The following is an 11,790-nucleotide window of genomic DNA, read 5'->3' as shown; positions in this document are numbered from 1 at the left end:
TGGTTTCACAAAGAACTCTTCCATGTGATAAGGTTCAGTCATCGAAATGTCTATAGGTTTGAACCTAATTAGATTAAGTCAAGACATCAGGATTAAGGTTAGCACAAACACCTTTGGACTAAATCTGATTAAAAACTTGGGTTAATTCATGTACTAGCAAGTTAATTAAACCTGTAGGATATATAATAAATTCTAATTAGATTAGATCATGATCAAATTTTAAAGTGTATGACCCATTGGGTTCCATATTTAGCTAGCAATAGACTCAGGCTCATGACCTAAATCAATCTAATTAGATTATGTCAGTCCAAATGTATCAATTAATCAGAACACTTTCTAATTAATCGCTGAATTAAACTCTTTAATTCTTGTAAGTCCACAAGTCAAGATTGATGTCTAGCAACATGTCATGACTATCCGAAAGATATAAAATTTGATAGAAATATCAAAAATATCTTTCTATGATAAGTTATCGTATAATTCAATCCTTCGATCATACAATATTCCAGATAAGCCATGAGCATAGAATCATGTTAAGCTGAATAACTTATCTATATGTATCTTGATTAGAAGGTAATGATTCATTGATTGATACATTAGAAATTTTTTATAATTATCATCCTACTTTGATCAAAGATTTCTTGAATCATCAACCTATCAGATCACATAGGATGTTCTCTCTTCTTATAATGAGTGATCGATTTTTTATTGACCACTTACAATCTTTATGTATACTTCACCATGTCTAGAACACCCCACACAAGTCTCAGAGAATCAAGCTAGAAAATGAACCAAAATATAGATTCATATACATAAGGTACCATGGTGATCTCAGGTCTAAAGATCACTTACACTACTCTCACTAGAGAACAATCAGCTGACATGCATATAAAGCTCCATCAGATGTTCTCTCGTTTAGTCAATTCAGTAAATTAATTCTCTAATGAGCATCCACATCTTTGTACCACTATATAGATAATTGTGAGATCAACCATCCTCTCTGTCGAGCATATGTAGAATATGTCAGTCTTATCGGTATCATTGATCTCCGACTCAATGATCCTACGATTGAGAATATTTTAGATTGAGACTATCAAAGATTTAGGTCTCACTGGCATAATCTCATCATGGTCCTAAACTATTGCCCTAATCTATGGGTTCATTATAATCTTAAACAAGTATTAAGATATTGCATATAATGAAACAAAATATCTAATTTTATTAATAATTAATATCAAATATATAAATTTAAAAGATAAAATATTAAAAAATATTTCATCACATCAGACATGTAATTGGCTTGTAGGATATTATTCTTTCAGGTAGATGAAGAAGAGAGCCTTTTTATCCTTCTTCTGAAGCTCTGTGATTGTTGTCCTTTGATTTGTTATGATATTGTGCTCATCTTGGGGCTCAACATACTCCTTTACAATCTTCCAAATATCTTGGGAGCCAAGTAATGCCTTCATTTGAATACTTCAATTCTCAAAGTTGTTGGCAAGACGAGAAATGGAAAGCACTCCGATAGCCATGATCTTGCTCTGATATCAACTTGTTGGCAATTAAACTAATAAAACTATGATGGACACTCAAAAGGATAGAGATAATTTGGAAGAACAAGTTTCTATAACACTCTAAAACTCAAATTTTCTTCAATCTTGCTTCTTTACTTTCATTCCCATATATCTATTTATAGAATTTAAAATGACTATTACACTTCTTAACTACTTTGACTCCTAGAAAACATATACATTAACACTTTGATTTCTATACAACTCTTAAATCTGAAGTATTTCAATTAAGTTTATATTAATTTTCCAACAGAGGATACCCACATAGTAGCCGATGTCAACATTATGGCAGCTAATAAGAAAAAAGAAGAGGTCGAGGATCTCTGACGAGAACCCACCACCTTTGAAGGGGTTTTTTTTTATGGGGAGTTGCCAAATAGATCAATCTATCTCAGCCCCATGCAGATGGTGGTAAAGTTATAAATATCAATAACTAATCATGTGAGGCCATTACAAAGGATCTAGGGATTCAGTAGCGAGCTCTTGAAGGAAATCACAAGATCTAAGCCCTTGGAGGCTCGGACTCACTTGATCTAAGGGCAAAGGTGGAGATGTTGATGATCGGGGGGGGATGAGGGGATGGTGGCATTCGGAAAGGAGGTGGGCGTAGCTGGCAACAATGACATGGGGGTAGCAGGGTTGGGAATATAGTAGGAGAAGATCTCGATAATTATTTTCACATTAGTTATCATGTTTTCTATATCAGCTATGCCTTGGGCATCTTTGGACAGATTTGGAACCTATTTGAATAATATGAAAAGTGTAGTAATTTAAAGCCATGATCGGTTTAGGGAAAAGGAAAGGGAGTAAGAAAAATGAAAGTATGCACTACAAGAAAATAAGATTTTTGTGATGGAATTATTTGTAATGAAAATATTTTTTTCATAAATTAAGATATTTATGATGGAACACTATTTTTGTCATAAATAATCAATAATTTATGATATAACGAAAATTTTATCATAAATAATTAAGTATTTATGATAAAAATTATATTTATATCATAAATAAAATTTATTTATGATATAAAATTTTTATCATAAATAATTGATAAAAATATAAAATTTTAAAAATAAATAAATATTAGATTATTTATGATGAAAACTTTATATCTCAAATAATTAAGTATTGACAACAAAAATTACATTTACATTATAAATAAAAATTATTTACAATATAAATTTTTCATCATAAATAATTATTAAAATATATAAATTTTTAAAAATAAATAAATATCAGATTACTTATGATGAATAATTTACATCATAAATAATAAAATATTAGTAATTAAAAAATAATATGCATCATAAATAATATATTATTTGTGATGTAATAATTTCATCATAAATAGTCGATAAAAAATCAAAATTTTTAAAACTAAATAAATGCTAGATTATTTGTGATAAAAAATTTAAATTATAAATAATTAAGTATTTATGATGAAATAACAAGTTATGTCACAAATAATATATTATTTATGATGAAACTATTCCATCATAAATAGTCAGTGAAAAATTAAATTTTTTAAAACTACATAAATACCAAATTATTTATAACTAAATATTTTCACCATAAATAATAAATTATTTATGATGTAAATTTAAATTTTATCATAAATATTGATTATTTATGACACATATTTTTTATTACAAATAATCAATAAAAAATAAAATTTTTTAAAAATAAATAAATGTTAGCTTATTTGCAATGAAAATATCCATCATAAATACCTGAGTATTAATGATAGAAATTATTTTTACATCATAAATAATTCATTATTTGTGACATAAATTTTTCATTATAAATAATCAGCAAATTTAATAATTTCTATCAAAAAATATTTTTTTTTAAATTTTCTCTCTAAAAATAATTAATAAAAAATTTATAAAAATTATTTGTGATGAAATTTTAGTTTATGTCGCTAATAATGATTATTAGCGATGCAAAAGATTATTTTGTCACTAATAATTCTCATCAAAAAAATAAATTTTTTTCTCTTTAAAATTTTTTTATCTAAAAAAATTTATAAAAAAATTTATAAAAATTATTTGTGATAAAATTTTAATTTATGTTGCTAATAGTAATTATTAGTGATGGAAAAGGTTATTCTGTTGCTAATAATTCTCATAAAAAAATAATTTTTCTCCCTCTAAAATTTTTCTCTCTAAAAAAAATTAACAAAAAAATTCAAAAAATATTTATGTTGAAAAATAATTCAAGTATTTTATGATCAATTTTTTGGTCATAAAGTTTTATATATTTTATAATCAAAAAATTGATCATAAATATATTTTATAATCGAATATAATTTTTTCATATTTTTTTTGAATATGATATAATTTTAGAATTTAAAGTCCATCTCTGAATATGATATAATTTTTTAAATTTTTTTATTAATTTTTTAGAGAAAAAAATTTTAGAGAAAAAAATTATTTTTTGGTGGAAATTATTAGTGATGGAATAACCCTTTCCATTGCCAATAATAATTATTAGCAATGCAAATTAAAATTTTATCATAAATAATTTTTTCAAAATTTTTTATTCATTTTTTATAGAAAAAAATTTATTTTTTTGATGAAAATTATTAGCGATGAAAATTGATATTTTATCGTAAATAAATGATTGTTAGCGATAAAAAATGATTTGCATCGCTAAAAGTCGAAGAAATATCAAGATATTTCTATCACTTCCGTTTGCGTGCATTTTGGGTTTTCGTATTTTCTTCCGACTTCCCCCGCTCACGAGCTTCCATTGGCCGGCTTCACCGTCGCTTTCCCAGGCTCCGCCGTCGCTTTCTGCCATCGCTTCCATAGGCCTTCACCGGCGACTCCTTTTCCCCCTCAGTCATGATCTGTTGCTGTCGCTTTCCGCCCACCACTAGCCTATTTTTTTTTGGTTGGTCAGGCCATCGGCTAGTGGTATCTGGTGCCCCCATCAGCACATGCCGATAGCCGCCAGAGCATAGAGCCGCCAGTGGGGGGGTGGGTAGGGGGAGGGGGTTCGGTTGTGGGGAAGGGGGGCTGTGGGGTGTGAAGGAGCGGCATCGATGGGGGTTGGGGGGGTTGTGGGGTTCGTTGGGGCGGGGAGAAGGAAGTGGGGATGGGTCACAGGGGTCCATCCGATGATGATGGGGTGCGAGCGTAGGAGCTGGGGGATGGGGGAATGGCAGCGGGGGTTGGGGGGATAGCGGTATGGGGGGCTGGGTGGTCAGAAGGGGGTTGCAGGGGGCCGGGGGGCTGGAGGGTGGAGGGGGTTTCGTGGGGTGGGGGTGGGCAGTCGAGGGTGGCATGGGGCTTGGGGGGTCATAGGGCGGAGGGGGTGGCACGACGGGTGGGGTGAGGCCGTGGGTGGTGTGCTGGAGGGGGTTGGGTGCGAGTCGGCCACCGACGAAGGAAGGTCGGTCGGGGCGGAGAGGGAGGAAGGGAAGGGAGAAATAAGAGAAAAAAAATAAATAATAATAATAATATAATCAAATATTAATCAAATATTTTATTATTTGATTAGTAATAAAATATTTTTTTGTTATAATTTAATATATATTTTTTGCTTGTTATAATTTAATACATATTTTTTTTATAATTTAATGCATATAAAATATTATGATTATGATTTAATATTTAAACTAGGATTAGCTGAATCCTTAAATGAATTTTTAATACATATGAATAGTCTGATCCGAGATCTGTATCAGGATCCGATTTGGATCCGGATCATAATTTAGATTGGATCGAGGTGGGGATCCGTGTCGGGATTTAGTCCAAGATTCAGGTCGGGATTCGATCCTGATCCGGATCACGATCCAAGTTATATCCGATCTGAATCCAGGTCGGTCTCCTAGTCGGGATCTGGATCCGAGTTAGGATCCGGATCGAGATCTGATCCAAATTTGGATCGAAATTCAGGTCGGATCCGGCTACTTCTCTCTATTTTCATAGAGAGATACATGGTACTAATTTAATACATGCATTGATGTAACTTTAGACTCTCATTCAAGAGTCAGTCATAGGGTCCCCAAACTGGACTTTGTGAACAACTTTTGAATGTCCCGTTTGAGTAGTTAAAAAATGCATCAATTTTTTTATTGTTGTCGTAGTGTTCTTTATTCTATTGTAAAAACTTCCATCACAGTTATCTCGTTTATTCTCCGAGTATATATTAGATGTGGTTAAAATATGATCCATCTATATTGTGTACTTAGAGAGTTGTAGGGAGATGCTACTGGATTTTTTCGGATATGGAACAAAAAACAAAACTGTGGCAATAATAAAAGTGATGCATTTTTGAAAGGGATAGGATCACACCTATTAGGAAGGAGTTGGTGGAGTTAGGACTCATTAAGCATTATTCTTTGTTGTCTAATGGATATCAATAAAAGTTGGATGAATGCCAAAGATATTTTCTTGTCTGAATATCGAGCGGGTGTTTAAAATTTTATTAAGTTTGCACGATGTAAAGCTAACAGTGCCAGTAGGATAAAGTATCTATGCAAGAGATATGTCAATATAGTATATCATCACATATCATTTGTTGAAAAATATCTGCTACGTTATAGTATGGACAAGAAGTATACTCGTTGGATATGTCATCGGGAGGGTGATCCGAATGAAGTTGTGCGCAACGATGAAGATATTGAAGATGATAGTGATACTACTGAATCTGTCGAACATGATGGTATAGGTTCACTATTGGATGAGTTACATTAGGATGTTTGCTCAAATATCCCATGAGTACTAGTGCATCCGAAGACAGTTCTAATCATAAACACAATATTAATGAGGTAGAAGGAACTTTTGAACAGTTTACAAAGCTTGTAAGAGATACACAAGGGCCACTCTACCCAAATTGTATAAAGTTCTCCAAATTAAAATTTTTGATCAAATTGCTTCATCTTAAAATCTTGAATCGATGGAGTCAGAAGTCATTTGACGAAAATTTGATATTAATTAAAGCAACTCTTTTCAATGGAGAGAGACTTTCAAAATTATATTCTGAAGCAAAACTATACATGTGGAAATTAGGACTTGGCTATATTCCTATACATGCCTGCAAAAATGACTGTATATTATTTTATAAGGAGAACGAACAAGAAAGTGAATGTCTAAAATATGAAGAGCCTTGGTACAAAATCGATAATAGAAAAAGAAAGAAGATACCTCATAAAATTTTCAGATATTTTTCATTGATTTCAAGACTTCAAAGGTTGTATATATCCATAAAGATAGCTGAAGAATAAGATGGCATCATGAGCAGTAGATTTCGAAGGAGAACATACTTAGCCACCTGACTGACTCTATAGTATGGAAAGATTTTGATGTAAAGCATCCGCACTTTGCGAGTGACTCACACAATATCTAGCTTAATTTAGCGACAGATGGATTTAATCCCTTTGGCAATTTGACTACTTCATATAGCATATGGCTTGTGATGCTAATGTCACATAATATGTCACCTTAAAAGTGTATGAAAGAACCATTTATTTTTGTGTCACTATTCATTTCGGATCCAAAAGCATCAGGTAATGAAATTGATGTATATCTATGATCCTTAATCGTTGATCTAAAGGAGCTATGAAAAAATAAAGTATGGACATATGATTTTGTCAGTCGAAAGAATTTTAAGTTGCATGCTTTGATTTTATGGACCATCAATAATTTTTCTACGTATGAAAACTTATCTGGATGGAGAACAAAGGATATCTGGTATGTCTAATATACAATAAGGATACATCCTCTTTATATTTAAAGCATGGAAGAAAAATCTACTTCATAAGTCATCAATAGTTTCTACCTGCTGATCACTCTTGGAGGATCCATTATAACTAATACTTTGATGGTAATTCTGACCAATGTTTGCAACCTAAAGGGCTAAGTGGAGCGAAAGTTTTAGAATAACTTAAAGCTATTGAAAATATGAAATTTAAAAAAATATCGGATGCTCACAAGCGGAAGCGTACTGAAGTTGAGCTGAATTGGATGAAGTGAAGCATATTTTTTAAATTACCATATTAAAAACAGCTGCTACTTCATTATAACCTAGATATAATGCACATTAAGAAGAATATTTGTGATAATATCATCGGTATAGTATTGAACATTGCAAGAAAAATAAAAGATAATTTAAAAGCTCATCTTGATTTGCAAGAAATAGAAATATGATAGGAGTTGCATTTAGTTCGTCGAGGTGATAATTTTTTTATGCCACCTACACATTATTCACTATTTGGTGAGGAGAAGAAGAGTTTCTGTAGATGGTTCAAAGTCTTAAAATTTTTTGATGCTTACATTTCAAATATATCACGGTGTGTGGGCAATAACGATGGTAATATCTCTGGTATAAAAAATTATGACTCTCATGTGATGATGCAGTGCTTGCTTCCTATGGTTATACGTGGCTATCTTAGTGGTGATATTCAAGCTACATTGATTGAGTTGGGAGTCTTCTTTCAAGAACTATATTGTCAAAAATTGAAGATTAACTTACTTGAGAAGTTTGAGAAAGATATTACGCTTATTCTTTATAAGTTAGAAAAAATCTTTTCATTATTATTTTTTGATGTTTTGGTGCATCTGACTGTTCAAAGAAGCTCTTTTGACCGGATATATACATTATCGATGGATGTATCCTATTGAAAGGTAAAAAAATCATAATTATTTTGTCATATCAGTTATAAGATATAAATATATTAGTTAAATTAAATTTATTTTTATTTTTAGATTCTTATGTACTTTGAAAAAATATGTGCGCAATAAGGTACAACTTGAAAGATCTACAGCGGAAGCATATATAGCTACAAGTATGTCATATTTTACTTGATGCATCTTGACAATATCGAAATAAGATTTAATCGTATAGATCATAATGCAAATCATGAATAGGATGATGATGAGCGAACACTGTCCATATTTAAATAAATGGTTCGATCCATGGGTGGAAAGAGATATAAGTTTATGGACGTGAATGAGCTATCTAAGGCATACTTCTATATTTTAAATAATTATGAAAAAATTAAAAATTTTATTAAGTAAGTACTATTTTAACGTATTTTTTAGTATTCTAACTAATTTTTTTATATCGATATAAAATTAAAAATCATGACTTGTTGAACTGAGTACAAGAGGATACTTTTTAGGAAGAATAATGTAGATGTTGATGATCGACATAGAAAAAAATTTATAAAATAGTTTGGAGCTCTTATAAGTTCCACAAGTATTTGTTATATTTTTATAATTATAAAATTAATTATTTAAATCAATATAATTTTTTATATTATGTTGTAGATGAAATCTAAGTATTTCAATAAAGAAGAGGATGCGACTGATGAGTTATACGATTTAGCATGTAGCTCCGATTGAAAGGTTAACCACTACGCATCCTATATCATTGGAGGAATAAGATTTTATATAAGAGAGCTTGAGATTCAAAGACGGACCCAGAATAATGGGATTACTATGATAGGATATGAAGGAGACGAGGAGATTGAATATTTTGATGTATTGGTAGATATCATAAAACTGAAGTATGGATCCAATAACTCAGTATTCTTGTTTTAGTATGAATGGTGGGATATTAGTAATAAAAAGATCGATTTCATATTGATCCACACTTTATCAGTATAAATTTTATATGAATATGGTACCAGAATGAGCTGTATATATTAGCAACTCAAGCGAAACAAGTAATATATTTGAAGGATCCGAAGTATCAAGATGATTGGCATGTCGCACAAAGAATAATACCTAGAGATATATATGGCATACCAACCTAACTAGAGATAGATGAAAATTTAGATCTACATGAAGAGGAAGCATTTTAAGAGGAGGAATAAATATTGATCGAGCTCCTTATTAACGAAGAACTCGTGACAACTCCTTTGAATAGGACTGATCTACCATCCAACGAAGTTGAAGCTGATTTTATATTTAATCTTGATGATTCAAAGGATGATAATCAGTTTATAAATGACGATGAGATAGAAGATGATACATTAGTCGATTATTGTGATTTGGAAGAGAACCTACAAATTGAGAAGGATACGGATATTGATGAGTAGATCTATATTCTTTGTTGAATTTTCTTTTACAATAATAATATGCAATACAAGTCTATTCATTGGTATCTATGTATTTTTCTCTATTATTGTTCATTATTACATTCATTTATATGTCAAGGTAGTTATATGCATGGTTTAAGCATTTATATGTCAAGGTAGTTATATGCATGGTTTAAGCATTGCAGATATGGTGTCAAGAGGGAGATGACCACATTAGAATTTTCAGCCTCCCCCTAAGGATGAGCCATCTCCTATTTGCACTGCCACACCATCGAAGCCGCCAAAGGCTGCTGTAGAGGTGGATTCAAGTGGTATTTTAATATTTTTTACATAATAAAATATGATTTTAATTATATCTATTAGGTTTATAGATAGTTGTATTTTTAATGATTTATTCATTATTGTTTCAGGTTATTCGGTGCAAATGGTGAGGCGAAGACGAGGTCCATCGAAGAACCTTGTCCTAGAGCATTGGAGATGCGAGTAGAGGGATAGCATTTCCATATCAAAATTCTGTCTGACTACACCACGCCCATTAGAGGATGGTCCGAGCCATGACAGACTGAGCTCGATATCATATGCCGCAGCTATGTTCTTGTGACGCTCTTCGATTGGCTTCATATTACATCGGCCCAAAGGGAGGTCTTCTATAGCCACTTACAGATAAAATAATATTTAATAAAATATTTAATTATTTATGTATTCTAATAATATTTATTATTGATAGGCTATTTTTGATATTGTTGATTTTGAGCACGACTACGTGGGGCGAGCTGTGGATGATCATCTATGCTTGCATTTTAAAGATTATCGGTATCGCATTCACCACCACTGGTATGATGTTGTGTGGGATCAGGGGGTGGAGGTTGCACGACAGTGGCCATACGATAGCATCAACATCGAAGATTGGGCTGTCATATGCCATAGGTATGAGGAGCTGGTATATCAGGTTAAGCATCCAAATTTTTTTTGAGTTTAATAATTAAATTATTTATTTTTAAATTTAATTAGTTACTAATTTGATTGTTAACTGTACAGGATTGATGTGCCCAAAATATCATCAATCGGACAAGACAGACCGTCGCGCACTGTGGAGGTTTGAGGCCGTTCGCTCGTCATATAGAGCAGATGGTAAGTAATTTCTATTTAACATATTTTAATTTTTTAACTATTTTAATTTTTTTTATTAATTATTCTCAAATTACAGAGAGATATAAAGAGTGGCGAGCTTCTTGGTAGGATCGAGATCTACCAGCGGACCCACCAAGACAATCAAGAGAGTGGACGGTGGGGAGCCAGGAGCTTTACGTAAGTTTGTCTAACTATTTTTTTCATTTGTATTTTGATTTTTAGTACAAACTTAGAATACTTATAACTTTAATTTTTATGATCGTATGATAGAGATTAGATCCCAACCTACCTCAGAGGGCTCGACTACACCCATAGATGATCAAATCTGTAATCAAGTGCTTGGTACGAACTGATGTCCATGCTATCTGCGATGCCCCACTGAGGAGATATAGAGACAGACTGATGAGGATCGATAGTGTGTTGATGAGGATCGACAACTGATGAGGCAGATAATGGAGTGGATGGCACAAATAGAGCAGATGAGGTAGCAATAGGTCAGTCCAAGCTCCTTCACCCTCTCTTCTTCTCCAGATGCTGATGCTTGACGGTCAGCAGCTTATTTTTATATTTTATATTTTTTATTTTAGACTTCTTATAATTATTAAATTTATTTTTAATATAATAAAATAATCAAATTTATTTTTTAATCTCTTGTATGAATTTTTTATTTTAATTTTATAGATTATAAATATAAACACTAAAAATATAAATTTAAAAATATATATTTATGAAATATTTTTTTAAAAAATATTATATTTTAATTAGTGATGAAATTATTTATAATGAAAAATTTATATTTTTTATGATAAAAAATTTTTATCGTAAATAAATTTCTAAAATTAAAAATTTTTTTTAAAATTATCTACTACATAAATTTTTCATTGTCAATAGTATTTTTTGTGACGAAAATATTGATGATAAAAATTTTTAGTCATAAAAAAATAATTTATTTTATTTTTTAAAAAAATATTAAATTTTTTTATTAAATTATTGATAATAAAAAAAATTTACCATAAATAATCTTATTCATGATGAAAA

This window comes from Elaeis guineensis, chromosome 15, assembly GCF_000442705.2.
Source record: "Elaeis guineensis isolate ETL-2024a chromosome 15, EG11, whole genome shotgun sequence".
Taxonomy (NCBI): Eukaryota; Viridiplantae; Streptophyta; class Magnoliopsida; order Arecales; family Arecaceae; genus Elaeis; species Elaeis guineensis.
The sequence above is the reverse complement of the archived record's forward strand: the minus strand, read 5'-3'. Positions refer to the sequence as shown.